Raw genomic sequence first — 12,959 nt, 5'->3', positions numbered from 1 at the left:
ACTAGAAAAGGAGGGGGAGGGGAAGAGAGCAGGAGGAGAAAGAGGAGAATGAGAAAACTTTTAAAAAAAACAAAGAATACACAAAGTAATACTAGATCGCAGTTTTGGTGTTTGAAAGCCCTCGTGCTTGCTAGACAGGTGCTCCACCACTTATGCCATGCCCCCCTTTTTGCTTTAGTTATTTTTCAAACAGGGTCTCACATTCATGTCCAGGTAGTCCTGGACCATGATCTTCCTATTTATACTTCCTGTACAGCTGTATGACAGGCATATGCAGCTTTTATTGGCTAAAATGGGGAAAATCTCACAAACGTTTGCATAGACTGACCTTGAACCCCAATCCTCTGGATCTCCTCTTCTTGAGGCACTAAGATTATAAGTGTGAACCACTGATGCCCAATCATATAAAGTAAGAGCAGGTGGGATCTCTGACAGCTAGCTGCAGGAGTGAGCTTCCCTGCCACAAGGTGAGCCTCAGATGACATTTGTGATTGGGTACAAGTCTTGGGTCAGATATGGCCCTAACTTCCAAGTTTCAGAAACCCCAAGCAATTAGTCTTCAGAGGGTAATTGGGCCCCAAAGAATAGACTCTTGCCAAGCAAACTCTCACAGTGGACTTCTGAGGAGAACTAATGTACTATGCGGTACACATCTTTTCAGTTACTAGCAAGGGCTCCCCTTTCTGCTGTGCATGTATGAGAGAGGATGGAAGGCACTAGAAACAGAGGAACTGGAGTCTGGATTACCCTCTCCACCATGCGCTCAACACTCCTCAGTACACACCACCAGCTCAATCCTTACTCTTCACTTCTTACCACGCTTCACACAGGATCTTCCCTGCCCATCACTCTAATTCTCAAACCGATTCTACAACTTCCTTTATCACTGCATGTAATTTACATTTCAGTATACTTTGGGTTATCTTGATGTGGCAAACTCTGAAATCCTGGCCATGCGTTGCTCAACCTTTTCTGCTGGTGTTTAGCTCAGTTATATTCCGAGTAGTCTTACAGCCTCCCTCTTAAAGCCTGACACTATTATTCGACTTTGCCCCTGAATCCTGAGCTCTCAATTACGCAGACAACACAGTTGATAGATTCTAGAAGTACTAGAAGATTCTAGAAGAAAAGAATTGAACTCATATTGGTATGAAGCAGACTACACAGCAGAGCTGGCCCCACATCAGTCCTCAAATATGGTTCAAATGTAGAGATACCTCATCCTTGGAGCTCATGAACAGAGAACCCCCTACCTACTTCTCTTCTGTCTTAATCAGCTTGGGTTGCTATATAACAAAATAAGTAGCTTAAATAATAAACAACAGAATGCCTCTCAAAATCCCGGGAAGTCCAAGATCAAGATAGTATCAGATTCTGTTGCACTATTCTCCCTCTCTATGCCTCACATGATAGAGACAAGGAAAGCTCTAGACTTCTTAAGAACACTAGTCATGAAGGCCCCATCCGCATGACCCCCAAATACCATCTCCAAATACATTACACTGGGCTTCAGCATTTGAATTTGGAGGGACATATTAGTCTGCAGTAAATATCCACTGAGCATTTTCACTCCTGATATTTTTTACTAAGTGGGGGAAAGACAGGCAGTTTTCAGTAGGTACATTGTTTGGGAATGGAATCCCCAAAAGTGACAGAAAGTTTCTAACCAGCTCATTAACTGAGTGTCAGGAAGAGGGTAAAGGAGATTTATGGCCCCAGATATTGGGACATGATTTACTGAGGCTGGTTCAGGGTCTTTTCAGGCCACAATTAGAGACAAGACCAGACCTTTCCATTCTTCATCTGCTCTGCTGGACTCCAAAACACTGCCTTCCTCCAAAAGAAAAAAAAGAAAGAAAGAAAATTAAAAACACAAAACTCTCAAGTGGTTTGATATAATTCAGCCTAGCAAATTTTTACTTTCCATTAAAAGTCACCAGCTGTCATGTGCTTAGCTTTAAATGGAAACAACGTGCTCTCAAAGAACATTTTTCACTTGATGTCACTTGTGAGTTTTATTTTCTCCTAGTGAAAAATGGATTTGCATTAATGTGGCTTTGGTGACAGGAAGCCCCTGGACAGAGGCCTGCCTTGGAGATCTGCCCCTGCCCTGAGGACAGCTAATGGTTCTCCCATCTAGCCTGGGAAGATGGACACTCTGCTCAGAAGGGGTTTGGCAGAAATACAGAGGCAGTAGTGATAATGCTCTGCGGGCTTGCAGGAAGAGTCCCACGGCGTGTCCTTCCATCAGACAAACAAACAAACAAGAGAAAAAAAGGTTGTTTTAAGTGTTGGAGAGGTTTTGGAGAGAGGATTAAGTATTATAGTATGATTAATATTTTTCAGAGAGGCGATCCTGCTGGGCCTCTGGTGCACACGTTCCCAGAGCCTGGCAGCTTGGAGGCCCAGGCCCTCCCAGGTCTCTGCTCAGAAGTCTCCGGGTGGCCTCCTTTGTACACAGGCCCCCTAGCACCTCCTCCTGTCTCTGGCAGTTGGAACAATCTCTTCTTACTCTTTTTGTTTTTGGTTGGTCGTGAGACTTGAACTCTGGGCCTGGGCTCTGTCCTTCAGCTCAAGGTGAGTGCTCTACCACTTGAGCCACAGCGCTGCCACTTCTCCAGTTTTCCGGTGGTTTATTGGAGATAAGAGTCTCACTGACTTTCTGCACCGGCTGGCTTTGAACCGTGATCCGCAGATCTCAGCCTCCTGAGTAGCTAGGATTACAGGCGTGAGCCACCGGTGCCCGTCTCTTCATTACTCTTAAGAACAAAGTAAAACTCAAAGTCCCCCTAGATTGAAGCTCCCTGGAGCCTGAACTGTGCCTGTATTGTAGGCAGGACTCTAATTGGGCTCTGAGACGGTCCTGCCAACCAGCAAGAAAAGAATGATCTGAAGGCCCAGAGACACAGGAGTCCTAAACTAGGTAACACAGAGCTGGGCCCTAATGAGCAGCATGCACGGCCCCCCAGTGCTGGAGATGAACTTGAAACTGTCCTGAGGCAATCTCACCTCCCCCTGGCTTTTACCTGTGAGCACACACATGTGTCAGACACACACATGCCTGCCAAGGTGCATACATGAGCATCGCATGCCCACCTCTGGAGATCTCTAAAGAGCAGCATTCAAACTGAAGGCTCTACTCAAGGGCCAGCTCAGCCCAGCCCAGCCCAGGCCAACTTCTCCCCAGCCCCTGTCGCTAGCTCCCAGCAAGGGCTTCAAAGTGTCCAAGAATTTGTGAATAATGTGTTTGACAGACACCAAAGTTTTTTTCCTCCTCCTGCGTGTGGAGAGCTGGGGCTGCCCCCAGGGAAGATTCCCCTGGCAGCTCCCGTCTGAGCAGCTGGGGCCAGCGCCAGGAACACTAAATTCTGGCTGCATTTCTAGCCAAGGCCTGGTTACTTTAGAATCCCTCTCCTCCCCCTCGCCTTGCAAGCAGGAGCCAGCCAAGGTATTCGTCATAGTTCCAGCTACCCTGCCGCTCGATTTATGCACACGCAGGGCAGAGGTCAATGCTCCAGGGTGAATGGGGGCACTGGACTCTCCCATCCCTCTAGAGGTCACCCAAAGGGCCCCTGGCTTTAGGGTCAACTCTTCACTCAGCTCAGGGCGAAGGAATGCACAGACTCCACAAGCCAGAGATAAGCACATCTCCCCTTGTATTCTTTCATTCCGTGTCTCTGTCTTCTCTCTAGCTCTCCCTCCCTCCCTCCCCCCCCCCCCCCCCCCCCCGCCTCATCTGTCTGTCTTTGTCTGTCCCTCTCTGCCATAAAAGGAATGAAGCTTCACTGTTGCGTTCACTGGGCTTCACCTAAAAGGCCTTCCCAGAAAGTTTCCAGCCTTTCCCTTCAGGACATTGGATGTGGTCTCTTTGGCCAAAGAGAAAACGAGGAACAGATGAAGCCCTAGCAAGGAACGAGGAGGCCAAAACTGAAATGTTAATCACCTCAAAGTATGCGCCGCTCCCTCCAACCTCGCCTGGTCTCCTCAAGCTTCTTTGCTTGGAGACTTTTCCCAGGGGGCGGGGGGCTGCCATAGACGTTGGGAAACACATCTGTGGGTCTAACTGCAGTGTCAGGATGATGGTCAGGCAGCGTGGTTAATGTGCCTGTTGTGGTGACTGTGACCGGCTGTGAGCTCAGGGTTAGCCTCAGACTTCTACAGCATTCTACAAGCACAGGATGCTGTCATCCAAGGCGAATAAAAATGCCTCTTTTTATTCCACTGTGTATAAAAACATGAGCTCATTGGAATATATTTAGAGTGAGATTTGGCAGCCTGCGCATGTTTACAGTTCTTGGATTTGATGCTCTAATGTGAATCTGAGGCGCTCTTCCCTGCTCACCTTCTATTCTTTTTTTTCCCCTCAGAATGCCAATTCTGAGAGTTTACGCTCTTTCTTTAGGGTAGTACCCAACATTGACCTTGCTAAGTGATTAGCACATCCTCAGTGCCAATGGCCAGCGAGGAAGCCTCAGACTTTGGGGACACATGCAACTCCACCACTTCTGGAGGGGTGTCGCCCCTCCTGTGCGTGACGCGGCATCCACAGAGCCTGAGCCTATCACCCGAGAATGCAAATGCCATCATCTTCCCAGACTTTGCATCACACCGCGGTCTGATCTGTTGGGAAGACATCTGAACACCAGTGGTCACTTCGCACAACTCCAGATGCCTTCTGGGGCCTTCAGAAATACTGTGAAAGCAACACAGGCTGCCTCTGTACATCGGACCAGCTCTAAGGCACGGGTTAGAACCAGGGGGGAAATTTTAAGCCACACCCTCTACTTGGTCTCTGGTCCCCAGAGCTGCAGTACAACTGAACATCAGAAAGGTTCAAAAGAATTGAACTTGATTCCCAGCTGGGTTTTAAAACATTGTATTATACATTGTATTAAACATCTTAAAAACAGATTTGGCACAACCCTGTCCATTGCAGTACTCTTCACCATACTCAAAGGATGGAATCAGCCCAGCTGCCCTTCAATGGATGAATGGCTCAAGAAAATATGTGTTATATATACACAATGGAATTTTACTCATCCATTATAAAGAATAATATTGTATCTTTTTGTAGAAAACAAATGGAAAGATCTGGAAAAAGTCAGGCCCAGAGAGACAAAGGTTGCATGTTTTCCCTCATATGTGGAAGCTAGAATTAGATTATAAGTAAATTCATTAGGTGGCATGCAAATGTATGCAAATGTATTAACTGAAATGTGGAAGGTTGAAGGGAGAACTCAAATAGTGTAACTTCTTAGACAAAGTCAAAGTTTGACAAAATAAACACAAGAAACGGGCACAGGAAAGGCATGAGGTGGGGTCAAGGGGAAAAGGGTAGACAAATCAAGAGAAGATGGCTTCAAAAATTCAATATATATCCTAAAAGTTAAGAAGTGGGAGGGAAGGGGTGAGTTGGGAGGGATGGGTGAGCATGTGGAAAGGCGTGACACCAATGAAGACATCAATCAAGTTTATGTATTCATAAACTCCTTTGTTAAATGGCAACTCCCTTGTACAACTACTTAAAAATTAAAAAACAAATAGTTTTGGAAGAACAGTCACCAATATATTCATTAACTACCTCTGACAGAATTCAGAGGAATTTTTAGTCCCTTATATACTTTTCTGTGTCCAAAAATATATATATTTGGAAGACAACAAAACAAATTACAATGGAACAAATGATTACTATAAAGGGCTGGAGGAGCTCCTTCCTACAGAAAAGGAAAGACGTTTGGATGTGGCGCAGTGGCTCAAGTCGTAGAGCACTCACCTTGAGCTGAAGAGCTCAGGGACAGCGCCCAGGCCTAGAGTTCAAGCTCCACTACCAACCAACCAACCAACCAACCAGCCAACCAACAACAACAACAAAAAAGACATTCAAGATACCCCAAACTCATCTTTCTCTATGGCAGCCCTAGCTCTGAAATGGCGCCCACGCGTCCCTATCTACCTGTGTTATAGCAGGGCCTACTCCCCGCTTCCTTCCTCCCTAAATCCACTTATCTGCTTCTCACACAGTCAGGACACTCTAGCCTTCTTTTTGTGCCAGTACTAGGGCTTGAACTCAGGGCCTACTCTCTGTCCCTTAGCTTTTCCACTCAAGGTTGGGGTTCATGGACTTTCTTGAACTTTGATCCTCAGATCTCAGCCTTCTGAGTGTCTAGGATTCCAGGCGGGAGCCACTGGTGCTCAATGATCTTAAATACTTTTCTGGTTTCTCTGCGCCTCTCCACACAGGTGCCAATCGTTGCTCCCTCCGTCTGGGCTCCCATTCTCTTGCTTCCTTCCATGTGGATGGAGGGGGTCCTCTCCAGGTTCGGAGGTTGCGGAGTCTCCACCTCGTTACACGCTGCAGCCACGCAGTCTTCCCAGAACTCCATGCTGGCTCCTGTCTCTGGCCTGCTTAAAAACCTTCAGTGGCTTCTACTTTCCAGAGCCCTCACCAAGCAATTGGCACGGCTTCCAGGCCCTCTATGATCCAATCCTCCTCTCTTTAGTGTCTCTGGCCTCACAAGCCCTTTGCCCTGCTCATGAAGTACAACCGTTGGAAGTCCCCAAAAGTCTCCCCATCTTCACTCAAAGCCCTGCCCTGGGCTGTTCCTGGCTTAGAATGCCCTCCCTTCCCTCCCATGTGAGATCCATGGAGGCCTCCTCCTTCTCCTCCATCCTGTCTCGCCTTTGCCTGCCCCTCGATGCCCTGTCTGTTCATTCCTTGCTCCTGCCTGCTTTCTTGCCTGGCTTTGACTAGCATGGCTTATTCCTTCCATCTGATGTTCTGTCCGCCTTCTGCTCTCGACTCTCCTGGGGGTTTGAAACTTTCATCTGTGTGCCCAGTGCCATCCACACGGCCAGCATTTCACAGGCACCCGATCATGGAATCTGCAGTGAATGAATAATGCTGATTCTTTACATTCATACAACTCTATGAGTTTTCCAGCATACTTTGCTGTGTGCTTCGGGGTTGGATTTTCCTGCTCTCAAAATTGTCTCCATGTTTTGCCTGCACCATGTACATTCTCAGTGTGGCCAAGTGAGGAGCCAGGAGTGGAGGTTAAAGCGAGGTAGGAGATCCTGCAGCCCAAGTCTCTCAGCCATGCAGGGAAAGTCCGAGTCTCTTCCTGGCTTTCCAGTCTCCACATCTCATTCCTCCTACCTGTTAGCTCCCTGGGCTGGCTCCAGAGTCAGCACTGGGTTGTTTCCCATAGAGAAACGGAGCCTGTCAACCACTTAAAATCTTGCCTTCCTCTATTTTCCACACATGCCTTCAAACCAAGGAATATAACACAGAACCATGCTTTGGCGTAAGATGAGCTACTTTGGGCTGGGCAATAACATCAGCAACAGTTGCTAGAGACACCAGATTCAAGATGTGTTGATTTCACATCTCTGGAGAAAATATAAATTCACTAATCCCCTTCCACTTTAATCAAGCCTGGGAGGGAAGAGCTGCCAGGGGATCTTTTCCAGAATGTAATCAGAGGGAGAAATGCAAAGCCACCTGCTTCTGACTTGCTGGCCCACAGACCATATCCTTAGACTGTTCACAAGGCAGTGGCCAAACTTGTGGCTCTTAGCTCTGCCAATCAAGTCAGATTTGTGGATTGTTTCTCTGGAGTAGAATAGCATGCATAGGCTCAGGCCGTGGCACATGCGTACTCATCCTCACTTTATACATCCGCGTAGTCTGGCCCAATTCAGGCACTTGGGGCCCTATCCATTCAGCAAGGGCAGAGGTACATCTCCACTCTCCTTCCCGCGGTTTGCAGGGCTAGGGCTCCCAGTACCTACTCAGAATGTCCTATAAACTAGACTAAGAAGCACTGAGCGGACACTGCCCCAGAAGAAATAGCTGAACTCAGCTACCTTTCCAGAGATGCTAAGATCTCATCAGGAGGCATGTGTTCAACATGGGAGTGCTGGGGGTTCACACCTGTAATCCCAGCTGCTCAGGAGACTGAGATCTGAGAACCACAGTTCCAACCCAAGGCAGAAAAGTCCACCAGACTCTCATCTCCAAGTAACCAGTGAAGAGTTGGAACTGGAGCTATGGCTGAAGTGGTAGAGGGCCAACCAAACAATAGTACAAGGCCCTATATACAGGCCCCACTACAGAAAAGATTGCCCAAGGTAGACTTCACACTGCAATCAGACTGACTTTACAATCAGGCTTCACAATCACAGAAAGGCAGGGTTGTATCTGAGTCAGTAAGATCTGAGTTGAAATCATGGCTTTACTTACTTAGGAGCTGAGTGACCAGCTTCATAACTTTCTGAGCCTCATTTTTCCTACCTGGAAAAATGGTCTTCATAATTCTCCTTCCTCGCAAGATCGTAGAGATGGTTAAAAGGGATTGTGCCTTTGTGTAACTCAATACAACCCATGATCCCTAAGACACTTTTAGTAGTGGTTTGCAGGGTTACAACTTAGATGAAGAGGCTCAAGAGTACCGAGAGAGAATGCCAGCCCCTCCAACTTAACGTACTTCCACCTTTTGCCTTAGTTTGATGGTGTGAGCAGGGCCTGGGAGTTATTGCTTAGCTTTTTCTGCTCATAGCCAACACTCTACCACTTGAGCCACAGCTCCACTTCTGGCTTTTTAAAATGGTTAATTGGAGATAAGAGTCTCATGGGCTTTCCTGTGAAGGCTGGCTTCAAACGGAAATCCTCAGCTCTCAGCCTCCTGAGCAGCTAGGATTATAGGTGTATGCCACTGATGCCCAGCTGCCTGCGCCTGTTTTGATGGAGGTGCCTGTATTTCAGCACCTATATTTGAGTCATCACAGAAGGCAAAAAGAAGACACGGGAGCGTATGTTGTGAGTCTCGGCAGCTAGGACAAAAATAACAGGGTCCCAGCCATTCATGTTTGCAGCCCTCAGAACAAACCTGCTAAGGAGTTCTGTGGCCACAGGTATGTCCTAGCAGATGAGCCAGACTCAGAGGCCACTCTTTTCCATCAACCCTCATGGAGTGGTGCTAGAGAATTCTGCTCATATCTGCAATGGGCACAAGAGGCTCAGGGAAGCAGAAGCACCGGGCTTTCCAGGAACAGGAATCTGGCCCCAGAAAGGAAAATCTAAAATGCCAGAGGTCAGGTGCTGAGCATGCGTCCTGGCCAGAAGGCCCAAGGTCAGCACAGACATGGAGGCATGGCCTTCTAGCTGCCCTGGCCAGTGGTAGCTGAGGTCGTCCATCATTTCATCCTAAAGCACTCTCCTGCTAGGCTCGGGCCACGTCCTCCACCATCAGCAAGACTGGCGTGGAGGTTTTCTAATGATTGCCAATAAGAATTGTAAAGCAGGGCTGGGAATCTGGCTTAGTGGTAGAGTGCTTGCTAGCACTCATGAAGCCCTGGGTTCAATTCCTCAGTACCACATACACAGAAAAGGCCAGAAGTGGCGCTGTGGCTCAAGTGGTAGAATGCCAGCCTTGAGTAAAAGTAGCTCAGGGACAGTGCCCAGGCCCTGAGTTCAAGCCCCAGGACTGCCAAAAAAAAAAAAAGTAAAACATCATTAAGAATTCTAACATAAGCAGGATTTGTAATGGGAGCTCTGCTTTAAGTAAGAGACAGTGTTTTTCCTAGCATTTCATTAAAAAAAACTCATATAAGGCATGCATCGAGTAACCAACTTCTAAAAATAGGAAAGGTTCATGCCACATCAAATAAAATATTAAACTCTTCCCTTCCTTAACCTTTTTCCTCACTCCCCTCTCTTGCCTGCTGGAACCCCTCCTTGCTACCTGCTTGGAGTCTGTCAGATCCCCACAAATGGAGGGTCAGAGGGCACAGAGTGGGCTCTCTCAGCGGGCTATGGCACTGACTTGCCTGGCATCTTTCCATTTTCTCTTCATCCTAAGCACACTTGCCTCTGTGCCCAAGAAAGAATGGGTGGCGTAAGGGCGAGAGCCAGTCCAAAGGCCATGGGGCAGCATCAACGTTCGGGAAGACACGAGCTTCCTTAACACCCTGAGCAGCTGTTGCGTCCGCCACCCTAAAACTTTCCTCTGCAGTTTGCCATTTTGCTGTTGTTGTTCCAGTCACCATTTCCAGTGCTGCTGACAAGCCACACAGAGGCTCTGGCCCAAAGCAGCCGCAGCAACCGCTGCTTGCTGAGCCTTGGCCTGGTGCATAGACACCTGGGAGTCATCCAGGGCCTAGGGAGTAGTTCACATGCCGGGCTCCTTCCTCCTCACAGCGGCGAGGCGCTGCAGGGCTCAGCAGTGTGGAAAGGGACATTCTTTTCATTTGTGGTCCCTGTCTTTGTCAGCACGCCCTTCTCTTCCTGGCCATCATCTTTTTTCCTAGGGAAGTGCTGCCAAGTTTTCCTCTTACTTTGCAGGAAGGAGTCCTCCCCCTCCTCAGCCGCACAGGGTCCCACTGTCAACAGTCCTTGAGACACTCGAGGGGTCCGTTCTGCAGCTGCTTCCAGATGGCTCCACCCCAGGCTCTTCTAATTCAGAAATGAGCCCATCTGTAGGCCTGGTGCAGAAGGATCTCAAACTGCAAGGGAGAGGCTGGGAGGGGACAGCAGCGAAGGCTCGAGCCTGGTAGAGTCCTTCCCCAGGAGATGACTGTGAGTTGCATCTTAAAAACCAGGAAGGAGCCAGGGAAGAGGAAAACCACCTGTAATCCCAGTTACTCCAGAGGCACTGTAAGAGGAGGGTGGCCCAAGCCATAGTGAGCAGCACAAGACTTACCTGAAAAACAACTAAAAAGCGAAAGGGCTGGGGGCCTAGTGGCTCAAAGGGTAGAGCGTTGGGGGAAGGGGTAGGTGGGGAGGGGGAGATGGGAAGGGATGGGAAGGGGAAACAAAGGAGGAGGCAACAATGCTTGATAAGAAATGTACTCATTACCTTGCCCATGTAATTTGTACCTACCAGGTACAAAGCTCTGGGTTCAATTCCCAGTACTGCCAGCAAAAGGGGAAGACAGCATTTTCAAAAAGCCAAGAGGAAGAAACGGACTCTATCAGCTTTTCTGACTTTGAAAGCAGGAAGTGATTGGATCCAGAGAAAAGAAGCCAAAGAAGAATTGGCCTCATTGACAACACTAGCCAGCAAATGCTTTTCAGGTGCCTGCAGGGGTGTGGGGAGGGGGGTAGAGGATGGGGTAGCAGAGGGCGAGCTCTGAGCTGTAATGTTGGTGTCAATTTCTGTGTAAACTTTTCTTACCATTTAAGGCTTCAGTCTATCAGTGGTTTAATATCCAACTCATACCAAACATGTAACCATTAGCTTGTGTGCTGGTAAGAGCCAGCTCCAGAACGCCACTGCATGATACACGCCACTTCCTCTTTCCCTGTCACAGAATTCATTCCTGTGCAGTCCTTAGGGTGAGAAGACCATGTTAATTGAGTGACTTCAGCCTCATTCACCTTGACCTCACAATGGTTGTTTTGTCTCTACTCCTACACACACAGGTACAAATGTTTTTCCTAGAGTTTCATAAAAACCATTCGTATGGCTGGGAAGGTGGCTCAGTGGTAGAGTGCTCACCTGGCATGCATGAAGCCCTGGGTTTGATTCCTCAGTACCACATACACCAGTGGGGGGGGGGGGGGCAGGGGGGCGGAGTGGTGCTATGGCTCAAGTGGTAGAGTGCTAGCCTTGAGCAAAAGAGGCTCAGGGACAGCGCCTAAGCCCTGAGTTCAAGCCCCACAACTGACCAAAAATGAAAAACAACATTCTTACAAGGCATGCATAGGGTAACTAACTTCTAAACATGGAGAAGGTTCATGTCACATCAAGCAAAACATTATACCCTTCCCATCTTTAATTTTTTCCTCAGCCATTTCTACCATCCTGGGTTTGGTCTGCCATATTATTTTGTTCTCTCTCAAACTTCATTGAGTTCTCCTCTGTCAATAGCTACCTCTAGCAGGGAACACCTTCCGCCACTGCCAGCTCTGTACTGTTGGTGTATATTCAAGGACACTACTGGTTATCTGATGTCTGAAGGGTTCTAATTTAGCTATTAACATAGACGATAAATTTAAAAATAAAATTTAAAACCACCAGCTATCACAACATACTTAGAATAGCCAAAATCCCAAACACCAAATGTTGGCAACAATGTGAAACAATGGGAATCTCATTGCTGTGGGACTGAAAAATGATACAACCACATGAGGAAACACTTTAGTGGCTTCTTACAAAACTAAACAGAGTCTTATTAGAAAATTCAGTAATCAGGATCCTTGCTATTACACAAATGAACTGAAAAATCCCCACAAAAACCTCTACATAGATGTTGACAGCAGCTTTATTCATAATTGCCAAGACTAACAAGTAACCAAGATGCCCTTCAAGTAAGCTAATAAACACCCAAACAACACAATATTATTCAGTGCTAAAAATAAATGAACTATCAGCCAGGCACCAGTGGCTCATACCTGTAATCCTAGCTACTCAGGAGGCTGAGATGTAGAAAAAATCTTGGTTCAAAGCCAGTCCAGACAGAAATGTTGCAAGACTCAATCTCTAATCAACTAGCAAAATACAGGGCTGGAGGCATGTTTCAAGTGGTAATGTACCAGTTGTGAGCAGGAAAGTTGAGCCAGCTCAAGAGGTCCTGAATTTAATCACACACACACACACACACACACACACACACACACACACACACACACACACACACACACACACAAACGATCAAGTATTGAAAAGACATGGAAGAAACTAAAATGGTATATTCGTTCTTAAATGAAAGCAGCCAATCAGAGAAGGTTCTTTCTATAGGTTTCCAACTATATGATATTCTGGAAAAGAAAACTACAGACACAGTAAAAAGATGGGGAGTTGGCAGAGGCTAGCGTGGAGGGGTACGTGAAGCATTGGTGCCCAGACAATTTGGGGCGGGGAAGCTATCAAGGTGGATATGGTCTTTATATATTTGTGCAAATCCACAGAACGCATGACACCAAGCATACAGCCCAGTGCAAACTCTGGGTTCTGGGT

The sequence above is a fragment of the Dipodomys spectabilis genome, unplaced genomic scaffold (genome assembly GCF_019054845.1).
Source record: "Dipodomys spectabilis isolate Male_0828 unplaced genomic scaffold, ASM1905484v1 ptg000019l, whole genome shotgun sequence".
Classification (NCBI taxonomy): Eukaryota; Metazoa; Chordata; class Mammalia; order Rodentia; family Heteromyidae; genus Dipodomys; species Dipodomys spectabilis.
This window is presented reverse-complemented; position numbering follows the sequence as displayed.